At 38.0% G+C, this 25,424-nt stretch overlaps 1 pseudogene; it reads left to right on the forward strand.

Annotated features, from left to right (window-relative positions):
* Window positions 1-1,268: 1,268 nt before the first annotated feature.
* LOC120852268 lies at window positions 1,269-24,545 on the forward strand (annotated as a pseudogene).
* Window positions 24,546-25,424: the final 879 nt, after the last annotated feature.

Genomic DNA, 25,424 nt, shown 5'->3' on the forward strand with positions numbered 1-25,424 from the left:
ACAGAGTCCAAAAGACTGTTCTATACATCTGTGTCTCTTTTACTGTCTCGCATATAGGGTTATCGTTACCATCTTTCTAAATTTTGTATATATGTGTTAGTAATAAATTTATATTAAAAACAAAGCAAATTACAATTGAGTCCAAAGCAAAGAAAAAAAAGTTATAATACTTACAATTATAAAGTAATAAAATTAGGATAAATGGAAAGTTAAAAAAAAGAAAAATATCTACCTATATCTATATAAAATAATATTTTTTTACAAAAAGAAAACCTGCTATATATTCAGTTTATGTTAAGGAAAATTTATTTTAAATTTTGAATTGTATTAATATACAATCAGATTCTGTTCTTGTATTGGGAAAATAGACATCACAGTAAATTAATGTGCATTTGATTTCAATTTCCAATCTTTGTCAGATATTATATTAATATTCAATAAATGATATTTGTAAACATTCTTCTTTTTGCAATTATTGTGATGCATTTTTATGTATTTTATGCTGGCATAAAATAAGAAATTTTCCTCTTTTGGTGGGTAAATAAAATTGAATTTATTAGTATCTCAATAGTTGAAAGTAACACCTATGAATCAATATGTCCCTGTTGCATATGAAGGATTCTTGTGTTTAGAAAATTCAAATTCTTCAAGGATATTTAATAGGTTTGAGTTTCTATCTCTTTTTAAGGCATAATTGATGATGTCATGTCACTTACTTTAAATCCCATTTCTTTATTTAAAAACTTTGACGTATTTTCTTCTGCTTATTTGTTATTTATAAAATAATATTTTTAAAATCAAATCACTAAAATCTCATCTATTTGTTCTTTTCTCTCTTTTTGTTTGGACCATCTCTTCATCGTAACTTCATTTTGGTTACAGAATAAAAAGAAACCAGGTTAACTTTCTTTAAATAGATGAAAAGTAGTTCTAAAGACATTACTGGAACAAGTCATCAAATTGTTCCTTCCTATTTAAGTCAGTCACTGCCAGAGAATGTTAAATAGATATATTGAAGGCAGGAAAGATTTTTCTTCCTAATATTGATAGTAGTGATTCTCATGCCCACAATTGAATTCAAGTTTGATGTTAATTTAAGATCACATTTAAGAAATAATAGTTGAAAGTAACTCACTTGTGAATCAATATGGGCCTGTTGCCTATGCAGGATTCCTATGTTGTTAATGTCTCTTTTGGACTTCATTCTTTAATTTGTTTTTATATTTATTTTATTTTTCTTGAAAATAATGTTTGAGTGGTAACCAAAAATGATCTCTGCTTGGATTAATGCAAAGATTAAAAAGAAGAAGAAGAAGAAAGAAAAATACAAGGTAAAGATTTGAAAATTATGTAAAGTTACTTTCATAGACAATATGGAGACTTATGAAAATGATTTTCTAAAGAAAGAAACTACATAGCAAAAACTTAAGCAGAAGTAAAAGCTTCTTATGAACGTGAAAACCTGTCACAGAGACACACGGATGCTGACACTGCCAACAGGGGTCCGATTAACCCCAGTGCTAGCCCTTCTGACATTTGCTCAAGTTGTGTTCTTTTTATTTTCCAAATAAAGTACCCTCTGAATATAACCATTCTTGAGGTTGTGACTGTTTGATTCTGAACTCATTAGGAAAGACTAACTCTATGAAAACTGAGTAGGTCTACACGTTTCAGACAAAATGAGAGAAACTCGAATTTACTATTATTACTATAGCAAATGTTTGAACAATTTACTGGGAAATATGAGGTATATGGTGCTTCCCCATGGTTCAACGGGTAAAGAATCCATCTGCAATGCAGGAGACATAGGAGACATGGGTTTGATCACTTGATCAAGGAAGATCACCTGGAGGTGGAAATGGCAAGCTGCTCCAGATTTCTTGCCTGGGAAATTCCATGAACAAAGGAGCCTGGCAGACTACAGTCCATGGCATCACAAAGAATTGAACAGGACTGAGCGATTAAGCACTCAAAAAAAAAAAAAAAAAAAAGAGGTATATGAATTAAACAAACTAAGTATTTTATTTAAATTTAATGGGGCAGTGGCCCTGAGGAGCCACCCCATGCCCGAGGCCAGAGGCTGTGGCCAGGAAGAGCCACCCCGTGCCCGAGGCCAGGGGCGGTGCCCGAGGCCAGGGATGGTGGCTGGGAGGAGCACCACACGTTGAAGGTCAGGAAGGGCAGTGGTAAGGAGATACCCCTTAAAAAAAAAAAAAAAAAAAAAAAAGGGAGATACCCCTTGTCGAAGGTAAGGAGCAGCGGCTGTGCTTTGCTGGACCAGCCGTGAAGAGATACCCTACGCCCAAGGTAAGAGAAACCCAAGTAAGATGGTAAGTGTTGCAAGAGGGCATCAGAGGACAACACACTGAAACCATACTCACAGAAAACTAGGCAATCTAATCACACTAGGTCCATAGCCTTGCCAACTAAATGAAACCAAGCCATGCCTGCGGGGCAACCCAAGATGGGCGGGTCATGGTGAAGAGGTCTGACAGAATGTGGTCCACTGGAGAAGGAAATGGCAAACCACTTCAATATTCTTGCCTTGAGAACCCCATGAACAGTATGAACAGGCAAAATGATAGGATACTGAAAGAGGAACTCCCAAGGTCAGTAGGTGCCCAAAATGCTACTGGATATCAATGGAGAAATAACTCCAGAAAGAATGAAGGGATGGAGCCAAAGCAAAAACAATACCCAGCTGTGGATGTGACTGGTGATAGAAGCAAGATCCGATGCTGTAAACAGCAATATTGCATAGGAACCTGGAATGTCAGGTCCATGAATCAAGGCAAATTGGAAGTGGTCAAACAAGAGATGGCAAGAGTGAATGTCAACATTCTAGGAACTAAAATGGACTTGAATGGGTGAATATAACTCAGATGACCATTATATCTACTACTGCGGGCAGGTATCCCTCAGAAGAAATGGAGTAGCCATCATGGTCAACAAAAGAGTCCAAAATGCAGTACTTGGATGCAATCTCAAAAATGACAGAATGATCTCTGTTCGCCTCCAAGGCAAAGCATTCAATATCACAGTTATCCAAATCTGTGCCCCAACCAGTAACACTGAAGAAGCTGAAGTTGAACGGTTTTATGAAGATCTACAAAACATTTTAGAACTAACACCCCAAAAAGATGTCCTTTTCATTATAGGGGAATGGAATGCAAAAGTAGGAAGTCAAGAAACACCTGGAGTAACAGGCAAATTTCGCCTTGGAATGTGGAATGAAGCAGGACAAAGATTAATAGAGTTTTGCCAAGAAAATGCACTGGCCATAGCACACACCCTCTTCCAACAACACAAGAGAAGACTCTACACATGGACATCACCAGATGGTCAACACCAAAATCAGATTGATCATATTCTTTGCAGCCAAAGAGGGAGAATCTCTATACAGTCAACAAAAACAAGACCAGGAGCTGACTGTGGCTCAGATCATGAACTCCTTATTGCCAAATTCAGACTTAAATGGAAGAAAGTAGGGAAAACCACTGACTATTCAGGTATGACCTAAATCATATCCCTTATGATTATACAGTGGAAGTGAGAAATAGATTTAAGGGCCTAGATCTGATAGATAAAGTGCCTGATGAACTATGGAATGAAGTTCGTGACATTGTACAGGAGACAGGGATCAAGACCATCCCCATGGAAAAAAATGCAAAAAAGTAAAATGGCTGTCAGGGGAACCTTACAAATAGCTGTGAAAAGAAGAGAGGTGAAAAGCAAAGGAGAAAAGGAAAAACATAAACATCTGAATGCAGAGTTCCAGAGAATAGCAAGAAGAGATAAGAAAGCCTTCTTCCACAATCAATGCAAAGAAATAGAGGAAAACAACAGAATGGGAAAGACTAGAGATGTCTTCAAGAAAATTAGAGATACCAAGGGAACATTTCATGCAAAGATGGGCTTGATAAAGGACAGAAATGGTCTGGACCTAACAGAAGCAGAAGATATTAAGAAGAAGTGGCGAGAATACACAGAAGAACTGTACAAAAAAGATCTTCATGACTCAGATAATCATGATGGTGTGATCACCTATCTAGAGCCAGACATCTTGGAATGTGAAGTCAAGTGGACCTTGGAAAGCATTGCTACGTACAAAGCTAGAGGAGGTGATGGAATTCCAAGTAAGCTGTTTCAAATCCTGAAAGATGATGCTGTGAAAGTGATGCACTCAATATGCCAGAAAATTTGGAAAACTCAGCAGTGGCCACAGGTCTGGAAAAGGTCAGTTTTCATTCCAATCCCAAAGAAAGGCAATGCCAAAGAATGCTCAAACTACCACACAATTGCACTCATCTCACATGCTAGTAAAGTAATGCTCAAAATTCTCCAAGCCAGGCTTCAGCAATACATGAACTGTAAACTTCCTGATGTTCAAGCTGGTTTTAGAAAAGGCAGAGGAACCAGAGATCAAATTGCCAACATCTGCTGGATCATGGAAAAAGCAAGAGAGTTCCAGAAAAACATCTATTTCTGCTTTATTGACTATGCCAAAGCCTTTGACTGTGTGGATCACAATTAACTGTGGAAAATTCTGAAAGAGTTGTGAATACCAGACAACCTGACCTGCCTCTTGAGAAATCTGTATGCAGGTCAGGAAGCAACAGTTAGAACTGGACATGGAACAACAGACTGGTTCCAAATAGGAAAAGGAATATGTCAAGGCTGTATATTGTCACCCTGCTTATTTAACTTATATGCAGAGTACATCATGAGAAATGCTGGGCTGGAAGAAACACAAGCTGGAATCCAGATTGCCGGGAGAAATATCAATAACCTCAGATATGCAGATGACACCACCCTTATGGCAGAAAGTGAAGAGGAGCTAAAAAGCCTCTTGATGAAAGTGAAAGAGGAGAGTGAAAAAGTTGGCTTAAAGCTCAACATTCAAAAAACGAAGATCATGGCATCTGGCCCCATCACTTCATGGGAAATAGATGAGGAAACAGTGAAAACAGTGTCAGGCTTTATTTTTTTGAGCTCCAAAGCCACTGCAGATGGTGATTGCGGCCATGAAATTAAAAGACACTTACTCCTTGGAAGAAAAGTTATGACCAACCTAGATAGCATATTCAAAAGCAGAGACGTTACTTTGCCGACTAAGGTCCATCTAGTCAAGGCTATGGTTTTCCTGTGGTCATGTATGGATGTGAGAGTTGGACTGTGAAGAAAGCTGAGCACTGAAGAATTGATGCGTTTGAACTGTGGTGCTGGAGAAGACTCTTGAGAGTCCCTTGGACTGCAAGGAGAGCCAACCAGTCCATTCTGAAGATCAGCCCTGGGATTTCTTTGGAAGGAATGATGCTAAAGCTGAAACTCCAGTACTTTGGCCACCTCATGCGAAGAGTTGACCCATTGGAAAAAACTGATGCTGAGAGGAATTGGGGGCAGGAGGAGAAGGGGATGACAGAGGATGAGATGGCTGGATGGCATCACTGACTCGATGGACGTGAGTCTGAGTGAACTCCAGGAGTTGGTGATGGACAGAGAGGCCTGGCGTGCTGCGATTCATGGGGTTGCAACCAGTCGGACACGACTGAGCGACTGAACTGAACTGAACTGAACTGAACTGAACTGAATTCACTTTTTGGCAAAGAGTTAGCATAACTACTTTGATGTCTATACTGGCCAGAATGACTTAAGTCTGTGCATGCACACTCAGTCATGTCTGAGTATTTGTGATCCCATGGACTGTATCTTGCCAGATTCTTCTGTCCGTGGGATTTTCCCAGGCAAGAATACTGGAGTGGGTTGCCATTTCCTACTCCAGGGGATCTTCCTGACCCAGAGATTGAATCCATGTCTCTTGTGCCTCCTGCATTGGCAGGTAGGTTATTTTCCAGCTGAGCTACCAGGGATTCATTTTAAATTATTAATCACTTTTTTCGTTATTGATCTATACTTCCTTATAAACTTTGTTGGTTTTAATTAATGATAAATATTTACTTAATATACAATTTTCATTTCTGGTGTTTTCTTCAGGATAATCTCTTAATATTTTTTAAATGCTATCCCAACCTTTTTTGAAATCATTCTTTCTTCATGAAGATATCTCAGACTCATTTGGATATTTTCAGTCCCAGTTTTGGAACACATGGATGAAATGTATTTTGTTAAGTGGAAGAATGCAGACTCAGAAGACTATATATTATATTTTTCTAATCATATAGCATTCTAAAAAACCAAAACTAAGAAATACAAAGCAAAAATGTTTGTCAGTGGTGGAGGAGGTGGGGCTAAATTATGAAAGGATCCACAGCAATTTTAACACAATGGAACTGTTTTGAATGGTACTAGAATCGTGGATACATGGCTTTATGCATTTATCAGAGCCCATAAAATTGCACATCACAAAGGATGAGTTGCAAAGTATGTAAATAAAAATGCCTCATGGACCTGGCATCCTAAAATGTAATACAGACTGGGATAGATGAATCTAACTGAATAAAAACTTTATTACATACCCTTACTGCAGGGAATGGAAAGCAAATAAGAACTTGATCCAATTAACACTGAAAGACAGTATTTAGACTGAAAACTTTAAAGTTAAAGAGAAATGTAACCATGATAAACACTGTTCTCTGGTTGGTAATTGTGCGCCATACTGAGATACAGTATAACAATTCTGAATCTGCTTTATGTCTATACAGGTTAACCAAGTATATAAGCAGATAGTGGATTGTGAGGTCAAATTTCGTACTGTGGGACAGGGTAATATAGAGAAACAAGAGAGAAACACTAGAATAAAATGGTACTGAAATGGAGTTGGAGACATCATTATGAACTTAGCTTTAGTTTAATATAGGTACAGATGGATAGATACAGAAATAATAGATATGTGTGTGTACATATGCTTATTGTTTTTGTTCAATCACTCAGTTGTGACTGACTCTTTGTGACCCCATGGACTACAGCAAGCCAGGCTTCCCTGTCCTTCACAATCTCCTGGAGCTTGCTCAAACTCACTTTACATGCATATACATCCTAGATAGTTTGGTAAGAGACTCTAGAAACAATAATAATCCAATAGCTAAGAGCACACCAGTACCTAGTTCTGTGGTTTTTAAATCTCATGGTGGCTCAGAGGTTAAAGCGTCTTCCTGGAATGAAGGAGACCGGGGTTTGATCCCTGGGCCAGGAAGATCCCCTGGAGAAGGAATGGCAACCCACTCCAGTACTCTTGCCTGGAGAACCCCATGGAGGAAGGAACCTGGTAGGCTACAGTCCATGGGGTCACAAAGAGTCGGACACGACTGAGTGACTTCACTTTCACTTAACGAAAAGAACAAGGGATCTTTATAGAAATGGCTAGTGGTAAGGCCAGATCAGGTAATGTACCCAATGAGGCTGGAGCACTTTTTAATTCCAGATAGCAAATAACTATTCCAAAAGCTAAGGGAGTGGATGTGTCAAAAGAATATAGAAGCCAAACTGAAAGAGCTACTCATGGTCAAAGCTGTAAAACTTTTAGCAATAAATTTCATAGTGTGATACTGGATTAAAACCAATGTATAAAACAAATAAAAATGAGTCCATACAAATGAATGATTGAACAAGTAAATCAATAGGGGAGAAGGGACAAATCCTCTTCATGGAAGAATTAAATAAAATGTAAGTAAATACTGCCCTCTCCAGGAGATGGAGCTGAAATCCATGATTATTCATGATAAATGCTTAGAAAATTTGATTAAAAGGAAAGTTCCTTTATCTGAATGAGTATATTCAAAAATCTACAAATATTTTATTTAATTGTTCATATTAATTCTTTCTACTTGTGAATAGGAATGGGACACAGGAATTCTCCCTAGTGCCACAAACAAGGAAAAAATTACATGAATGTACAATAGAAAAGAAGGAAAAAACATTCCATTTTAAAATAGATTATATGTTGTGTACATGGACGCTCCAAAATAATTGGTTGAAAATTCTTAAAGATTTCTAGATTCAAGACCTGTACACAAAAAACATATATTTACATACATTAGTGATAATAGAATGTGAAAGCTTATATAATATCATTTATAATAACATCAAAATGTGCCAAATACAGAAAAATGAGGAGAAGGGGATGACCAGGGATGAGATGGCTGGATGGCATCACTGACTCGATGGATGTGAGTCTGAGTGAACTCTGGGAGTTGGTGATGGACAGGGAGGCCTGGTGTGCTGCGATTCATGGGGTCGCAAAGAGTCGGACACGACTGAGTGACTGAACTGAACTGAACTGAGACCTCTTGTCCAGGTTATGTTTTTAAGAGCCCTCATTAACTTGTTTCCTAATTATTCTGTGATACATGTTTTACTTTCTTCTTTTACCTCTTAGTTAGAAGGCAAACACGTGTGAGAAGAGTTTTCCTATGTTTCTAGCTTTTGCAGTATGTCGAGGCCAGCTTGACAAGCAGGGTTTCCTAAAGCGTGATACGGTGAGAAAATGAGAAACGAGACACAAGAATTCAGAGAAAAGGGAGGCTCAGAGGACCAACACCGCCCCAAGGTGAAGGTGCTGAAACTGAATCCAAGCCAGCTTTATTATACTTTCAGCTGTGAATGAAAGAGTATGTGGGGAGTTAAAGTATAATTCATGTGGCCTTCAGGGCCAAAGAGCAAAATGGTCACTAACCTTTGAGTAATTAGGAAACAGTAATCAATAACAAATCAGTAACTAAGACTAGTATTCTCATCTATAGATTTTCCACCAGATACGTAAAACATTTGACTCTGAGATGCCAGTTGAGAAACAGTCTGGAATTGGTTTTCTTACCCCAGGATCATACCTGGTTTTCAAGATTATGAACTGTTCCCTCTGGATTTGTTTCAAGAGTCTCATGCCTTATAGCATCCAGTTTATCAATAATTAGAAATTTATTTTGTGGCTCTTGATGGGGCCTGCTTTTCTTTTATTCTTCCTGTTTCCTACAGCAGTATAATGATTTCTCTACTTATTGTATTCTAGATTTTATAAATTGAGTCCTGAGAATTTGGTCTTTAATATTATTCCATTTTAAATTATCATTGTTTTGCTTATAGCCCTTTCCTGTAAATACTCAACTGCTTCAGATTACTTTATGCTCTTTTCATTACAGTTTGCTTAAGAACTTCCACCAGATCTTCTCTTAATTGGTTCCCTGATACTCTGAAAGGATGAGGTTTCTGAAACATTGCAGTATCTTCTGGTATTTGAATCTGTCTTGTCACAGTTTTCATTTGAAGGAATTGAACTGTGAGTTCCTTTTTTTCTGTATGCAAATCTTCATTGCTCGTCTTCCATCTAGTTTTCTGGTTGACTGTTTTCTCAGAGACTTTCACTGAGAAACTGAAAAGATGATATTGTAATGTATCAAGTTCAAACTCATCACCCACTGTGTTTACACAGAGCTAGTTAATTTTTTGGTTGTAACAGATTCTGGGTCTCTTCAGTTCAGTTCAGTCGCTCAGTCGTGTCCGACTCTTTGCAACCCCATGAATCGCAGCATGCCAGGCTTTCCTGTCCATCACCAACTCCCAGAGGTCACTCAGACTCTCGTCTATCGAGTCAGTGATGCCATCCAGCCATCTCATCCCCGGTCGTCCCCTTCTTCTCATGCCCCCAATCCCTCCCAGCATCAAAGTCTTTTCCAGTGAGTCAACTCTTTGCATGAGGTGGCCAAAGTACTGGAGTTTCAGCTTTAGCATCATTCCTTCCAAAGAAATCCCAGGATTGATCTCCTTCAGAATGGACTAGTTGGATCTCCTTGCAGTCCAAGGGACTTTCAAGAGTCTTCTCCAACACCACAGTTCAAACGCATCAATTCTTCGGTGCTCAGCCTTCTTCACAGGCCAACTCTCACATCCATACATGACTACTGGAAAAACCATAGCCTTGACTAGACGGACCTTTGTTGGAAAAGTAATGTCTCTGATTTTGAATATGCTATCTAGGTTGTTCATAACTTTTCTTCCAAGGAGTAAGCATCTTTTAATTTTGTGGCTGCAGTTACCATCTGCAGTGATTTTGCAGCCCACCAAAATAAAGTCTGACACTGTTTCCACTGTTTCTCCATCTATTTCCCATGGAGTGATGGGACTAGATGCCATGATCTTCACTTTCTGAATGTTGAGCTTTAAGCCAACTTTTTCACTCTCCTCTTTTACTTTCATCTGGGTCTCTTAGGGAGAAGAAAACATAGGTAGAGTGGTACACGAAGTCTCTGATAGTATCTGTTTGTGAGACCAAGCTTGAGGCTAACCTCAGGAGGTGGCTGAGCAAATCAGCCATAATTATACATAAATCACCTCCCTCTTGAACCTTTCTCCCCTCCTCCAAACCACCCCTCTAGGTTACAATAGAAAGTTTTAAGAACACAAACTTTGCATCATGTGCAACCCACAGAGTTATGAAAGGATACTATGATGAGGAAGTATGAGAAATTAAATGTGGCTATATCGTGACACAGGAATAACCTGAAGGGTACATGGAGCCACATCACGAAAGAGTGTAAATGCCCAGAGTTGAAAGTGTAGATATGCTACAGTTAATGGGAAGTTTTCAAAGAGGAAAGAGATGTGATGGCATTTGTTATTGTTATAGACAAATCAGGCAACACTGTACAAGACTCACTAATTTTGGAGATGTTTAAAAGATTTTAAAATGTCAATGACTAAAGTGTGTTCATTCAATATAAGTCTTGATAAGGCAAAATTCTGTAAAGTGTATGGATTTGAGCCTTGTCTCATTTTATGAGAAGTGCTGTAGGATAAATGTATAGCTTGGTAAGCTTAGCTGCAAATTCTAACTCTAGAACATGCCAGTTGTGAGACCTTAAGCCAATTACTTCCCTTCTTATTTTTCATTCAAGTAAAAGGGTAATTGGAGAAGGAAATGGCAACCCACTCCAGTATTCTTGCCTGCAGAATTTCATGGACAGAGGATCCTGGTGGGCTACAACCCATGGGATCACAAAGAGTCGGACACAGCTGAGTGACTAACGCAAAAAGGGTAATAACAGTAGTTTCGTAAAGTTTTGCAAAAATTGTAGGAAATAGTACATGTTAAGCTTCTGAAGTAAAGTCAGTGACAAAAATAGATGCATAATAACTTATGCTTAAAACTTTTAATTAAGGGCATTTCTAAAGATTAGTTTCTAAGCAGTGTTTTAATTCTACATATAATCAGCAGAAGTCATTGGCCTACTTCGCTTAACAAAGATTGATATTTTTCCCCATAAATACAATTTTAATGTCATATGTCTGGATTATTTCTGTTCCTCAAGTTCTCTTTACTTTACAAATTTATATCTACTCTGGCAACAGCAGAGTGGAAGAAAACTTTAAATCACATTGAGAGAAACCTACTTGGGACTCAAGATAGAAATTGGCCCTCCTTGGCTCGACATAATACTCCCTGTGTATCATTTTTACCATGTCTGATAGAAGTAACTCACTCAATGTTCAATACCAAATGGACCACCATAAGATGTCACAATAAGGCAGCTGAAGATATAAGATTCTACATCATGATTATGGCTGTGGAATGGATTTGAATGTTTATGTTGACATCTCAATGATCTTGTTGAATAGGGAAGTTGAAGTGGCAAAAGAAATAAATCAATTCTCAGGCTTCTGGCCTGTTAGTTTGGATGCATTTTTAATATTTTGTAAATGAGAAATCATCTATCTCTTTATTTACTATTTGTGGTCACTTTCTCCTAGCAACTATTTGAACACATAATTTACCATTTCTTAAAATTACCATTAAAAGATACACTTTTGTGTAATCATTATTGAGAAAGGTAGGATTTCTTGAAGACCAAGGAGAGATACTCTCAGATGTCTCAATGGTAAAGAATCCACCTGTCAAGCAGGAGACACAGGAAATGTGAGTCTGATCCCTGGATCAGGAAGATATGCTGGAGAAGAAAATGGCAACCCACTCCAGTATTTTTGCCTGGAAAATCCCATGGACAGAGAAGCCTGGTGGGCTACCGTCCATAGAGTCACAAATGTGTCAGACATGACTTAAATGACTAAACACAACAAAGAAGGTATTAGGTCACATACTGCTAGTTAGGGAAAAAACAAACAAACAAAAAACCTCTCTAAAGTTATTTAATAGAATGAACCATGATTTATTTCATTTTCCCTATGATTCTTGCTCTCATAAAATGCCTAATCTTTTTTCCCCTCCGTATTTCCACTAGACATATATAACGACTCTCTATTTGAATGTGTTCAACTCTACTCCTAGCTTCCATTTTCAGATTCACATATTAAATTCTGAAGGTGTTCTGAATGAAATCTCCCTTTTCCTATGGTACATTTGATATGGTTTATTAAAATAGCACTATCTCAATAATGAGTCATTCAAGGAAGAATAATTGAAGCTTTTAAAATATTTTATTATATTTATAATATTAGCCATGAGAGAGAAAATAGTTTGGGAAATAAATGCTAATATTCCAAGATATTATTCCACATAAATTAATCAACAAATGTCTGATAACATGCTGGGTATATAAAAATAAACAGGATCAGAAAATGTTACCTACTCTTTAAGATTAATGCTATGTTGTGCTCTGATTAGTCACTCAGTCGCATCTGACTCTTTGTGACCCCGTGGACTGTAGCCCACCAGATTCCTCTGTCCATGGGGATTCTCTAGGCAAGAACATTGGAGTGGGTTGCATCCCTCCTCTAGAGGATTTTCCCAACCCAGGGATCAAGCTGAGGTCTCCTGCATTATAGGCAGATTCTTTACCATCTGAACCATCAGGGAAGCCTTTAGGTTCAGCAATGATGCCAAAAGACAACATATGCAATTTCCATCCTCTTTAAGGGAGAGCTGGTGATCGAGACTTAGTTGCTTCCAAAGAAAAAAGATGCATGAAAGGGGAAAAGAAAAATAGTCACTTTATATAGGGTAAACCTGGCAGACACTACCTTAACCAAGTGATCAAGACTAACATCTTTGGGAACAAAGTACATTAATGTCATATACCTACTGACATGAGGTCAGAAGAAGGAAACTTTTTCTTTGTGATATCCTTCTTGAAAATTCATCAGCACAGTCTAAGAATGAGAAAACATCAGAAAAAAAGTCAAATTGAGAGACATAAAAATATGACCAGTGTTCTTGAAAAGTATCAAAGTTATTAAAAATAAATATTGAGAAAATGTCACAGATTAGAAGAGACAAAGGAGACAATAACTAAAAGCAATATTTCCTTTTTTGTTGTTGTTGTTAGACCCTGAAAACACAGGGGAAAAAATACTTAGGAGTGAAATCCAATAAAGTTTTTAATTTAGTTGCCAATATTGTGCCAATTTAAGTCTCTTAGTTTTAATAAAATATTATGGTCATATATTAGTAGAAAGGGAAGCTAGGTAAAAGGTAAACAGGTACTAAAATCTACATAAATTAAAAATCTCTTAACTACAATGTTGGTAAGTTCTAATTTAAGTAAAGAGAAAGCTGCTCTTGAGAATACATATGACAATTATCTAGAATAGAGGTGAGCAAAATATACTCTGCTAGTCAATTTCTGTCCTGACCAATTTTAGGATGGTCTGAAAGCTAAGAACATTTTTAATATTTAGAAGAATTGCAAGCAATGTAAAACAACAACAAAAAATATGTGACAAAAGTCATACATGGTCTGCAAAATTAAATATTTACTATTGGCCTTTTACAGCAAAATGTTGTTGTCCAGTTGATAGAATCCAGACAGAACAATTGGAAGGAGAAAATTTTAAACCAAAAACTGTGAAGCAGGGAGGAATCAACCTAAGGAAGAAGAATATAAACAGGATGAAAGAGTGATGTATAGCAAAATCAATACAATATTGTAAAGTAATTAGCTTCCAATTAAAATAAATAAATTTATATTTTTAAAAAAGAAAGAAGTAATTCACCCAAAAGTAAAAAAATAAAAATAAAATGCAAGGATGTTCTTCTGTCAAAGAAGGACAAATGTGAAGGCAGATGAGATGATAGTCTTTTTGAAAACTTGGAGTGGACATAATAGTCATGTGACTGGAATGCTTGATGAGGCAGAAGACAAATGAGCACTGGTGAGTTAAACAGAGACTAGAGCTTCAAAACCCAGTGTGCCATGTGAGTGTATTTAGAATTTATGTTTTTCATGATGTTTTCTATAACTTTTGACATTTTCAGTAGTAACAGTTTTTAAAATGGAAAGATTATCATGGAAGTAAGATTTTACCATAAAATTTTATACATTTCAAACTATGTCAAAAACAAGCATATACTGTGGTTTTAGAATGGAGATTTAAAAATGTTGAGCCAATTATACAGAGTGAAGGAGGCCAGAAAGAAAAACACCAATATAGTATACTGATACATATATACGGAATTTAGAAAGATGGTAATGACGACCCTGTAAGCAAGACAGCAAAAGAGACATAGATGTATAGAACGGACTTTTGGACTCTGAGGGAGAGGGAGAGGGTGGGATGATTTGGGAGAATGGCATTGATACATGTATACTATCATGTAAAAAGTGAAGTGCCAGTCTATGTTTGATACAGGATACAGGATGCTTGGGGCTGGTGCATGGGGATGATCCAGAGAGATGATATGGGGTGGGAGGTGGGAGGAGGATTCAGGATTGGGAGCTTGCATACACCCGTGCTGGATTCATGTCAATGTATGGCAAAACCAATACAGTATTGTAAAGTAAAATAAAGTAAAAATAAAATTTAAAATAAATAAATAAATAAAAGAGGAAAAATAAATAAATAAAAGTGTTATCTAGCCTAGAAAAATCAGGCAATTTATAGTTGTTGCATTGTTTTATTTTATTGCTTTATTTTACACTTAAAATCTAAAAGCTGCTTTGTGTGTAAGACTAATTAAATCAAGAAACATGATCCACCTAGAATCTTTTTTACCCCCCATATTAAAGATGAGCCTCAAAAAAATATTAATATGAAAGAACTGTACAAAAAAGATCTTCATGACTCAGATAATCATGATGGTGTGATCACTAATCTAGAGCCAGACATCTTGGAATGTGAAGTCAAGTGGGTCTTAGAAAGCATCACTACGAACAAAGCTAGTGGAGGTGATGGAATTCCAGTTGAGCTCTTTCAAATCCTGAAAGATGATGCTGTGAAAGTGCTGCACTCAATATGCCAGCAAGTTTGGAAAACTCAGCAGTGGCCACAGGTCTGGAAAAGGTCAGTTTTCATTCCAATTCCAAAGAAAGGCAATGCCAAAGAATGCTCGAACCACCACACAATTGCACTCATCTCACATGCTAGTAAAGTAATGCTCAAAATTCTCCAAGTCAGGCTTCAGCAATACGTGAACCATGAACTCCCTGATGTTCAGGCTGGTTTTAGAAAAGGCAGAGGAACCAGAGGTCAAATTGCCAACATCTGCTGGATCATGGAAAAACCAAGAGAGTTTCAGAAAAACATCTATTTCTGCTTTATTGACTATACCAAAGCCTTTGACTGTGTGGACCACAAGAAACTGTGGACAATTCTGAAAGAGATGGGAATACCAGAGCACCTAACCTACCTCTTGAGAAATCTGTATGCAGGTCAGGAAGCAACAGTTAGAACTGGACATGGAACAACAGACTGGTTCCAAATAGGAAAAGGAGTACGTCAAGGCTGTATATTGTCACCCTGCTTATTTAACTTATATGCAGAGTATATCATGAGAAATGCTGGACTGGAAGAAACACAAGCTGGAATCAAGATTGCCAGGAGAAATATCAATAACCTCAGATATGCAGATGACACCATCCTTATGGCAGAAAGTGAAGAGGAGCTAAAAAGCCTCTTGATGAAAGTGAAAGTGGAGAGTGAAAAAGTTGGCTTAAAGGTCAGCATTCAAAAAATGAAGATCATGGCATCTGGTCCCATCACTTCATGGGAAATAGATGGGGAAACAGTAGAAACAATGTCAGACTTTATTTATTTGGGCTCCAAAATCACTGCAGATGGTGACTGCAGCCATGAAATTAAAAGACGCTTACTCCTCGGAAGAAAAGTTATGACCAATCTAGATAGTATATTCAAAACCAGAGACATTACTTTGCCGACTAAGGTCCATTTATTCAAGGCTATGGTTTTTCCTGTGGTCGTGTATGGATGTGAGAGTTGGACTGTCAAGAAGGCTGAGCACCGAAGAACTGATGCGTTTGAACTCTGGTGTTGGAGAAAACTCTTGAGGGTCCCTTGGACTGCAAGGAGATCCAACCAATCCATTCTGAAGGAGATCAACCCTGGGATTTCTTTGGAAGGAACGATGCCAAAGCTGAAGCTCCAGTACTTTGGCCACCTCATGCGAAGAGTTGACTCATTGGAAAAGACTCTGATGCTGGGAGGGATTGGGGTCAGGAGGGGAAGGGGACGACCCAGGATGAGATGGCTGGATGGCATCACTGACTCGATGGATGTGAGTCTGAGTGAACTCCGAGAAATGGTGATGGACAGGAAGGTCTGGTGTGCTGCGATTCATGGGGTTGCAAAGAGTTGGACACAACTGAGCAACTGAACTGAACTGAACTGGATAGCTATAAGCTGGTGAGTGACATGACCTGATGTGTGTTTCTAAAACAGGTCATTCTGGCTTAACTGTGGAAAAGAGAATTTGAGAGGAATAAGACTAGAGACCAAAAGACCATTTAGGTATTTGGAGTGCCAATGAAAAAATGATGAAGCCTGCTATATCAGTAAATAAAGGATGTTACTGTCATCAAGTCATCACATTACAACTCCCTCAGTGATGCGCCCTGAGAGAACTCAGGACAGAAATAGGATGCCTGCCATCAAATAATCAACCTCTGCAGCGACTCCCAGTGGTGCATCCTGAAGAGACTCAGGATGTGAAAACACAGAATAGTGGCCCCAGATAGCTAAAGTCATATCAAAATAATGATTTCAGTGAGCCCAGACCTTTGCATCTTCTATACATATAAAAGTGATAAATTCCTTAACTTGAGATATCTAATTTTCTTTAATTAACAATAATCTTTTGATGCTCTGACTAAATAGTCTTTGTTGCAAAAATCCGTTTGTATCTTGGCTTCTTCCTTAGCTTTTCTGAGCAGTCTTTCAAGGGTGAGAGGTTGCATCCTGGGCTTAAGTCCTCAGTTTTGTGTAACAAATAAAGCATAATTCTCAGCTTTTAACTTGTGCATTTTTTTTTTTGCAGTTGAATTTAGTATTCCATTAACAAATCATGTTGGCTATTCTGAAATAATGAGCATAAGGTAAAGAGAATTGAAGAAATTTGAGTTTGATTTATGCAGTAGAATTTTGAATATTGGGTGTAGAGAGAGCAAGAGAAAGATTACAAAAATTACAGCACTTGCTGGTGAGACTCACTGTAATGGGGAAATGTTAATTCTGACTCCATACTGTATCTGCTTCTGTGATGTTAACTCTTGTTTTGCCACCTTTGTTATATTAGGCATACATAATGGCCTGCCTCAGGGAACTCTGCTCCCCTCCTCCTGACCCTTAAATTAAAGTGCCTTTTTTTAGCTCACAAGGAGATATTCCATTTCACACCACCTGTGAAATATTTGTAAGGAAATTAAACTAACACAGCCACCCCACCCCCACCTTATATGTGCCATTCTAGGAGATATCTGCAAGAATAAAATGGTCTTTTTACTTTGTTACCTCACCTCACCCATCTCTGATCCACAAAAGAACCTGGTATCCAGGCCCCAGCAATACAGTCTTTTTGAGACATTAGTCTGCCATCTTCTCAGTCATCTGGCTTTCAAAATAAAGTCTTGTTTCTTGTTTCAACATCTTGTCTCTCAGATTTATTGGCCAGCCTATGGTGCAGTGAGCAGAGTGAGGTTGGACTTGGTAACAAGAGAAATATCACAGAAATTACAGCAAATTTTGTTGAGACCCACCAATATTGTGAACAGATGTGGATAGGCAGGTTTTAGAGGAAGAAGTCTGACATGATTCTGGAGCATCCAGTACTGATAACAGTCTGCATCCCAAGGTTTATATTTTTAGTTATATGGATATTAAAGCTTCAATTGTAAAGCTAGCTAATTGTAACCAAAATTATCAATTTATAAAACCTAAGGATGTCTTATAACTTTAAAGAATACCTAGTCAATCTCTAATTATAGCCTGAATATATTCTATAGACTTTTCTGCAAGAATGTCATCATCTTGGTCTGAAATAATTCCTCAAGTAAACAATGCTCCCTGAAGACATTGACCTGAAAATGAAAGTGCAACATGGTGGAAAATCTAATAAGCAAAGATTTCTAATTGTTCTATTGTTGTAAAATTCTGCAGCAGGAAAGAATTATTGAGAGTAGGCTTCCTGCTGGCTCTGCCTCTATGCTAACCCTGAAAGTGGCAGCTGCTGTAGGAGGCACACTACTGGGTTTACTGTTTTGGTTTTCCCTGCTTCAAAGTGATATTTTAGATATAGGTAATGACTATTTCCCAGGGGAGCTATTCCATGGTCTTCATTTGTTACTCTGGGCAACTGTTCCCTCCAAGCTGAAACTACCAGTCAAGAATTTACTGGAAAGTGTAAAAGAATTGTCAGTAAAGTTTAACTTCACACAGTTTTTAGTTATGTTGTTCATGTATTCTTTAGTGAAATGCGTTATAATACGCAAGAAAACTCAAGATATATATTGCATTGTCAGTTCAGTTCAGTCACTCAGTCGTGTCCGACTCTTTGCGACCCCCTGATTTGCAGCATGCCAGGCCTCCCTGTCCATCACCAACTCCCGGAGTTCACTCAGACTCATGTCCATCGAGTCCGTGATGCCATCCAGCCATCTCATCCTCTGTCGTCCCCTTCTCCTCCTGCCCCCAATCCCTCCCAGCATCAGAGTCTTTTCCAATGAGTCAACTCTTCACATGAGGTGGCCAGAGTACTGGAGTTTCAGCTTCAGCATCATTACCTCCAAAGAAATCCCAGGGCCAATCTCCTTCAGAATGGACTGGTTGGATCTCCTTGCAGTCCAAGGGACTCTCAAGATTCTTCTCCAACACCACAGTCCAAAAGCATTAATTCTTTGGCGCTCAGCTTTCTTCACAGTCCAACTCTCACATCCATACATGACCACAGGAAAAGCCATAGCCTTGACTAGACAGACCTTTGTTGGAAAAGTAATGTCTCTGATTTTGAATATGCTATCTAGGTTGGTCATAACTTTTCTTCCAAGGAGTAAGCGTCTTTTAATTTCATAGCTGCAGTCACCATCTGCAGTGATTTTGGAGCCCCCCAAAATAAAGTCTGATATTGTTTCCACTGTTTGTAAGAAGTGTTAAAAAGTATTAGTTCAAAGAGTTTCCTACAACTCCAACTAGACTATTAATTGACATATGTAATTTTTTAAAATTTATTTTGTTTTAGACTGCTTTTCTAAACTATTTAGTGAAAAGCATGGTTTATTTAACTCAACTACTCAACTATGAAAAGCTTCACTCTTTGACATTAAAAATAATAAACAAATTGCTAACACTCACTTGGTGACTTTTATCCAGAACATCAAAGTCTAATGATATAAAGACTCAATAGACAGGAAAAGAAAAAAACTAAAAATGTGAGAATGAGACTTTCAACCTCAAACTTTAAAAAGGAAAACTACCATTAAAATAATTTTGATGGAAATTCATGCACATGAAGTACTATTTTTAAAATGTCTTTTACTAGAGATAAATAGAAATGTTTAATGTGAAATGTTAAATAATTTGCCTTGATAATTCAATTTATAAAGACTGCTCTGCAGTTGTCCTGGATTTTCACACTTCAAAACAGATTATATGTGTGTGTGTGCATGTCATTATCATCAATAAGAATAATGATAAGATAATGGTTTGTCCAAATGCCTAGGGAATCCAGGTAGGCAGAAGACTGGATTATCTGGGGAGTCAAAAATGATTGTAAAACATCAAGCTTTATTATAGAAAATCTTCATATAATAATGCCTAATGCCATGGGATCAGATTAATGGCTCCACTGCAATGAAATTCTTTATTGAACCAAGATCCTACTAGTTTGTGGTGCCATCATTCTGAATACTAATTAATATTAACACACAGCTGGATATGTACCCAGTAGACTTCTATGATATTATTCTTAGTAAGTCAAGAATCTCTCAGACCAAATCCCCCAATTTGGATTAGTTTCAATTCATTAATGATATTTATCAAACACATTGTTGTTGTTGTTGTTTAGTTGCTAAGTACTATATAACTCTTTGTGACCCCATGGGCTGTAGCCTGCCATGATCCTCTGTCCATGGGATTTCCCAGGAAAGAATACTGGAGCAAGTAGCCATTTCCTTCTCCAGGGGATCTTCCTAACCCAGGTATCAAACTTGCAGCTCCTGAACTGCACATGGATTTTTTAATCATTGAACCATGAGGGAAGCCTTATCAAACATGTAGAATTTTCTAAAAGTTCCACCACTGAAAGAATAAAAAGTAGTTTGAATAATTTGATTGATCCAGATAATTTCTAATAATATTGTTTTGTTTATATAAAAATTTCTGATATATTTAATCACTTGAAACCATAAGAGGAAAATAAATTGTAGACAAGAATGATGTATTTTATGACATAGGTGTAATTGGACTGTTTTGGAGTATTGGTTATAAAGGAAAGAAATGCTAAGCATAACTTGAGAGTTCTCATAAACTTCTCTGGAAAAAGAATTTTTCTGTATAAAGTATAATCTTGATCTGATGACCAGAAACTTTAGACAAAAATATATTTCAAAATGAATTGACACCTCAAAAATAAAATTCTAGTCACATAACTTTGAATAACATAAAAGAGAAAATTAAATAATAATTAACTAAAATACATCATGTGTACTTAGTCACTCAGTCATGTCCAACTCTTTATGACCCCATGGACTGTATCCCACCAAGTTCCTCTCTCCATGGGGATTCTCCAGGCAAGAATACTGGAGTGGGTTGCCATGCTCTTCTCAAAATGCATCATAAGCAAGCCCAAAGACCTTTTGTAAGATGTTATATGTTCTTCCTTCTTCCTTTCCATATATCCTTCCTTCTTTTCTCCCTTTCTTTTTTTTTTATTTTTAAAATAATTTCTTGTTTAATTGTAAGAGATTAGAAGAGGCACACATAATCAAGGAAGAATATAAGAGTGTGACAAAAATTTAGAAAAAGCATATCAGGAAGACTGAGCTCAAAATGAGCTGTGACTTGTAAATATGTTTAATACAAGAAAAGTGAGACTTCAGGGAATGTTCATAGAGAAAGGTAAATGAGCAAGAGAGGTCAAACTGTTTGAGGCAGGTGCCATTATGTCAAAGAAGTCAAAAAAAGAGTCTCCTTTACTATAATTTTTCTTCTATTTCCATCGTTAAGTAGATGCTCTTCAAACTTAAGAGTAGGATAAATGTGGAAAAGAAAGAATTATTCCTTAAATCGGGTATTGCAGTTTAATGCCTATAAACACCAGAGAGATAACGAATTAGAGAGACATGCAGAGTGTTAAAAAAATATGAGAATAATGTGGTACTGTAAAGAACTGGAAAGCTCATCTTTATCTAAAAGGATTCACACTCCATTGTAAAAAATAAAAATATATTCTATTTGGAAAATGCTGCCCAACAATTCTTCCTTTTCTGCTGTCCTTTATATCAAATATCTTAGAAATTCTTTTCTGGACTTCCAATTCTATTATTCCTGCTAGGGAAATCCCATGGACAGAGGAGCCTGGTGGGCATAGTTCCTGGAGTCACAAAGAGTGAGACGTAACTGAGCACACACCCATATGTGCCCTAGAATAGATCTGTAATTTGCATTTATCTTCTCTGATAAATTGATACCTCTTGATAAATATTAACTTGGAAAAACACATGAAAAGTGATACTTAATTAAACAAATGATATGAAGTAATAGAATAAAGATGTTGGAAAAAGAGACAAATATTTATTTGTCTGACATTGAGACCACTGTGGGAAGAATGAACAGTTTAATAAATGCTGCTAGAGTAATCATACAAAAGGATTGAACCTTTACCTCACATCGTTTAGACAGTTCAATTATAGATGAATTAAATACTAGCTAAGACAAGGAACCATGAAACTTTTAGAATAAAACATGCAGATATATTGAAAACTTCTGGAAAGAAAAGGATTCCTTGACACAAAGTAAATTATCTCCCCTTCCTCCCCAGCCTGGTCTAGCCCATGCCCCTCCCCACTGGCTCCCTGAGTCCCAGGTGGGTCTGGCTTTGGGTAGCTGGGTGCCGATGGCTGGACATATAGATGCAGGCAAGGATGGATAGAGGTATACACTGAGGGCCAAGGGCATCCACTGTCAAGGGCATTGCTTAAGGTCCACCCCATCAGATGGAGGGATACACAGAGGGCCAAGTGCATCAACTTTAAAGGGCATTGCCCAAGGTCAACCCTGGTGGGCTGGGGCCAAGTTCAGTATTTGTAATTGACTGCTACCTTAAAATACAGGTCCTAAAAATGCCAGATTGTTTGGATTTAGAAGATGATCTATATAAATGATAAAAATTAAGGGGGAAAAAAACTTTTTTTTTTTTTTGTATTGTCCACCTGGAATATGGTGGACATATGCTTCTGGTATCTTAGGCAGTAAAGAATCTGCCTGGAAGGCAGGAGATCTGGGTTCAATTGCTAGATTGGGAAGATCCTCTGGAGATGGGAATGGCAAACCACTCCAGTATTCTTTCTGGGAGAATTCCATGGACAGAGTATGGGATTGCAAATAGTCAGACACAGCTGAGCAACTAACACACACACATGCTTCTGGAATAATATTCACCATGATTTTGGACAACCTTCCAAATTTAGAAGACATACTATAAATAAGTCTGAGCATGGAAAAATCGATGCTTTTGAACTGTGGTGCTGGAGAAAACTCTTGAGAATCCCTTGGACAGCAAGGATATAAAACCAGACCATCCTAAAAGAAATAAACTCTGAATAATCATTAGAAGGACTGATGCTGAAGTTGAAGCTCCAATATTTGGCCACCCTATGTGAAAGACTGACTTACTGGAAAAGACCCTGGTGTTGGGAAAGACTGAACACAGGAGGAGAAGGGGACAACAGAGGGTGAGATGGTTGAATGGCATCATTGGCTCAATAGACATGAATTTAAGCAAACTCCAGAAGATAGTGAAGGACTGGCATGCCACGGTCCATGGGGTCACAAAGAGCAGGACACCACTTAGCCACTGAAGAACAGTAACATTTTTCCTTTTTCTCATTAACAGTGGATGACTCAGAGGTGGATTTTTTGGCCTTCAAAGGAAACAGAGATGATAAAGACTTCAAATGGAACTTGGACACAATATTGGAGAATACACTCAATTTATTACACATGGAATCCAGCAAGCTAAAGGTATGGAAAGGTAGAGCCATGGAACACCCTACATGTGGCATTCAATATCTGGGAAACAGAAGAGAGGCTATGGATCCTGATTCAGAGCAACAACCAGCGTCTTCAGGATCTGGGAATTCTCTTCGTTCAGATGGAAGGAAAAGCTGCTATCAACCTGGCTTTGTCTCAGAACCAAAGCCAAGATGTGAGAAATAAAGGATCCATGGGAGCGGAAATTAAATTACGATGGAGATAGGATTTCCCATGAAAGGTGCTCCATGATAAAAAGGATGGCCAACACTGCAACTCTTATGCTATCTCAGGGTGGAAACATGCCATATTCCATGATGGCATCAGGCCCCAATTCAGAAATGCAGCCCAGGACTCCTCGTCCTGCTTCTAGTCAGACACAACCTATCCACTCTTCTCTGGGCTCCATATACAGCAGTGAAGTCATCACTCAGGATCTTTAGTTCCTCTGCACCACCCAATACAGCCTGTCCCAGTGAACAGACAAATAAACCCAGCTAATTTTTCCCCAGAAGCAGCAGCAGCAATAGATGCAGGCAAGAACCCTACAGCAACATCAGCAGCAACAGCCACAGGGGATTCAACTCCAGTTTACTGCCCCAAATCAAGTTCCTGTTCCTCTAGGCTGGAACAAGCTGCCTTCTCGAGTTGTTCAGCTTCCTCCAGCCTAGAGTTCTCTGGCACAATGACTGCAAATCAAGGGTAGAAAATGCTCCCCCACCTGGCCCAATGTGACAGAAAATCCAGGCAGATCATCCTTAACCACCATACAGACAACTTCCTGCTCTCCTCCTCCATATATCTTTGGCAGTAGCAAGCTTCAGGAGCCCAGAGAAACTTTCCTCAGATGAACAACCCAGGTCATTTAACAGCTCCTCAGATGAACTTGCAAGGAGGGCCTTTTAAGGTCCCAACCCCCCTATACAGACCCACCTCAAGAGTAAGTCTGCATCCTCATACTCCCCCTTCCAATAGGGATATGACTTGTAACCTCTCCAATAGTTAACCAAACTCAGCAGCATATGGGAACAAGGACACCTCAAAATAATCTGCTTAGCCAGGGATTTCAGCAGTCTATCAGCTTTCCAGGTCAGAATCCCATGGTTCAACATGGAAACATGTTAAATAAATGCCTTCATCCTAGAAAAAAATTAAATAAATAATGATGCAAGTATTAACAGAGTTCCAAAGAATAGCAAGGAGTGATAAGTAAGCCTTCCTCAGTGATCAATTCAAATAAATAGAGGAAAACAATAGAGTGGGAAAGACTCAAGATCTCTTCAAGTTAACTAGAGATACCAAGGGACCATTTCATGCAAAGATGGGTACAATAAAGGACAGGAAGGGTATGGACCTAACAGAAGCAGAAGATATTAAGAAGAATGGCAAGAATGCACAGAAAAACTATACAAAAAAGATCTTTATGACCCAGGTAACCATGATAGTGTGATCACTCACCTAGAACCAGACACCCTGGAATGCAAAGTCAAGTAGGCCTTAGGAAGCCTCACTACAAATAAAGCTAGTGGAGGTGAAGGAACTCCAGTTGAGCTATTTCAAATCCTTAAAGATGATGCTTAAAAAGTGCTGCACTCAATATGCCAACAAATTTGGAAAACTCAATAGTGGCCACAGGACTGGAAAAGGTCAGTTTTCATTCCAATCCCAAAGATGGGCAATGCTAAAGAATATTCAAACTACAACAAATTGCACTCATCTCACATGCTAGCAAAGTAATGCTCAAAATTCTTGAAATCAGGCTTCAACAGGATGTGAACAGTGAACTAACTTCCAGATGTTCAAACTGGATTTAGAAAAGGCAGAGGAACCAGAGATCAAATTGCCAACATCCGTTGGATCATCAAAAAAGCAAGAGAGTTCTAGAAAAAACATCTATTTCTGCTTTATTGACTATGCCAAAGCCTTTCATTGTGTGGATCACAACAAACTGTGGAAAATTCTTAAAGACATGGAAATACCCAAACACCTGTCCTGCCTCCTGAGAAATCTGTGTACAGGTCAAGAAGCAACAGTTAGAACTG

This window comes from Oryx dammah, unplaced genomic scaffold (assembly GCF_014754425.2).
Source record: "Oryx dammah isolate SB20612 unplaced genomic scaffold, SCBI_Odam_1.1 HiC_scaffold_25, whole genome shotgun sequence".
NCBI classification, from domain to species: Eukaryota; Metazoa; Chordata; class Mammalia; order Artiodactyla; family Bovidae; genus Oryx; species Oryx dammah.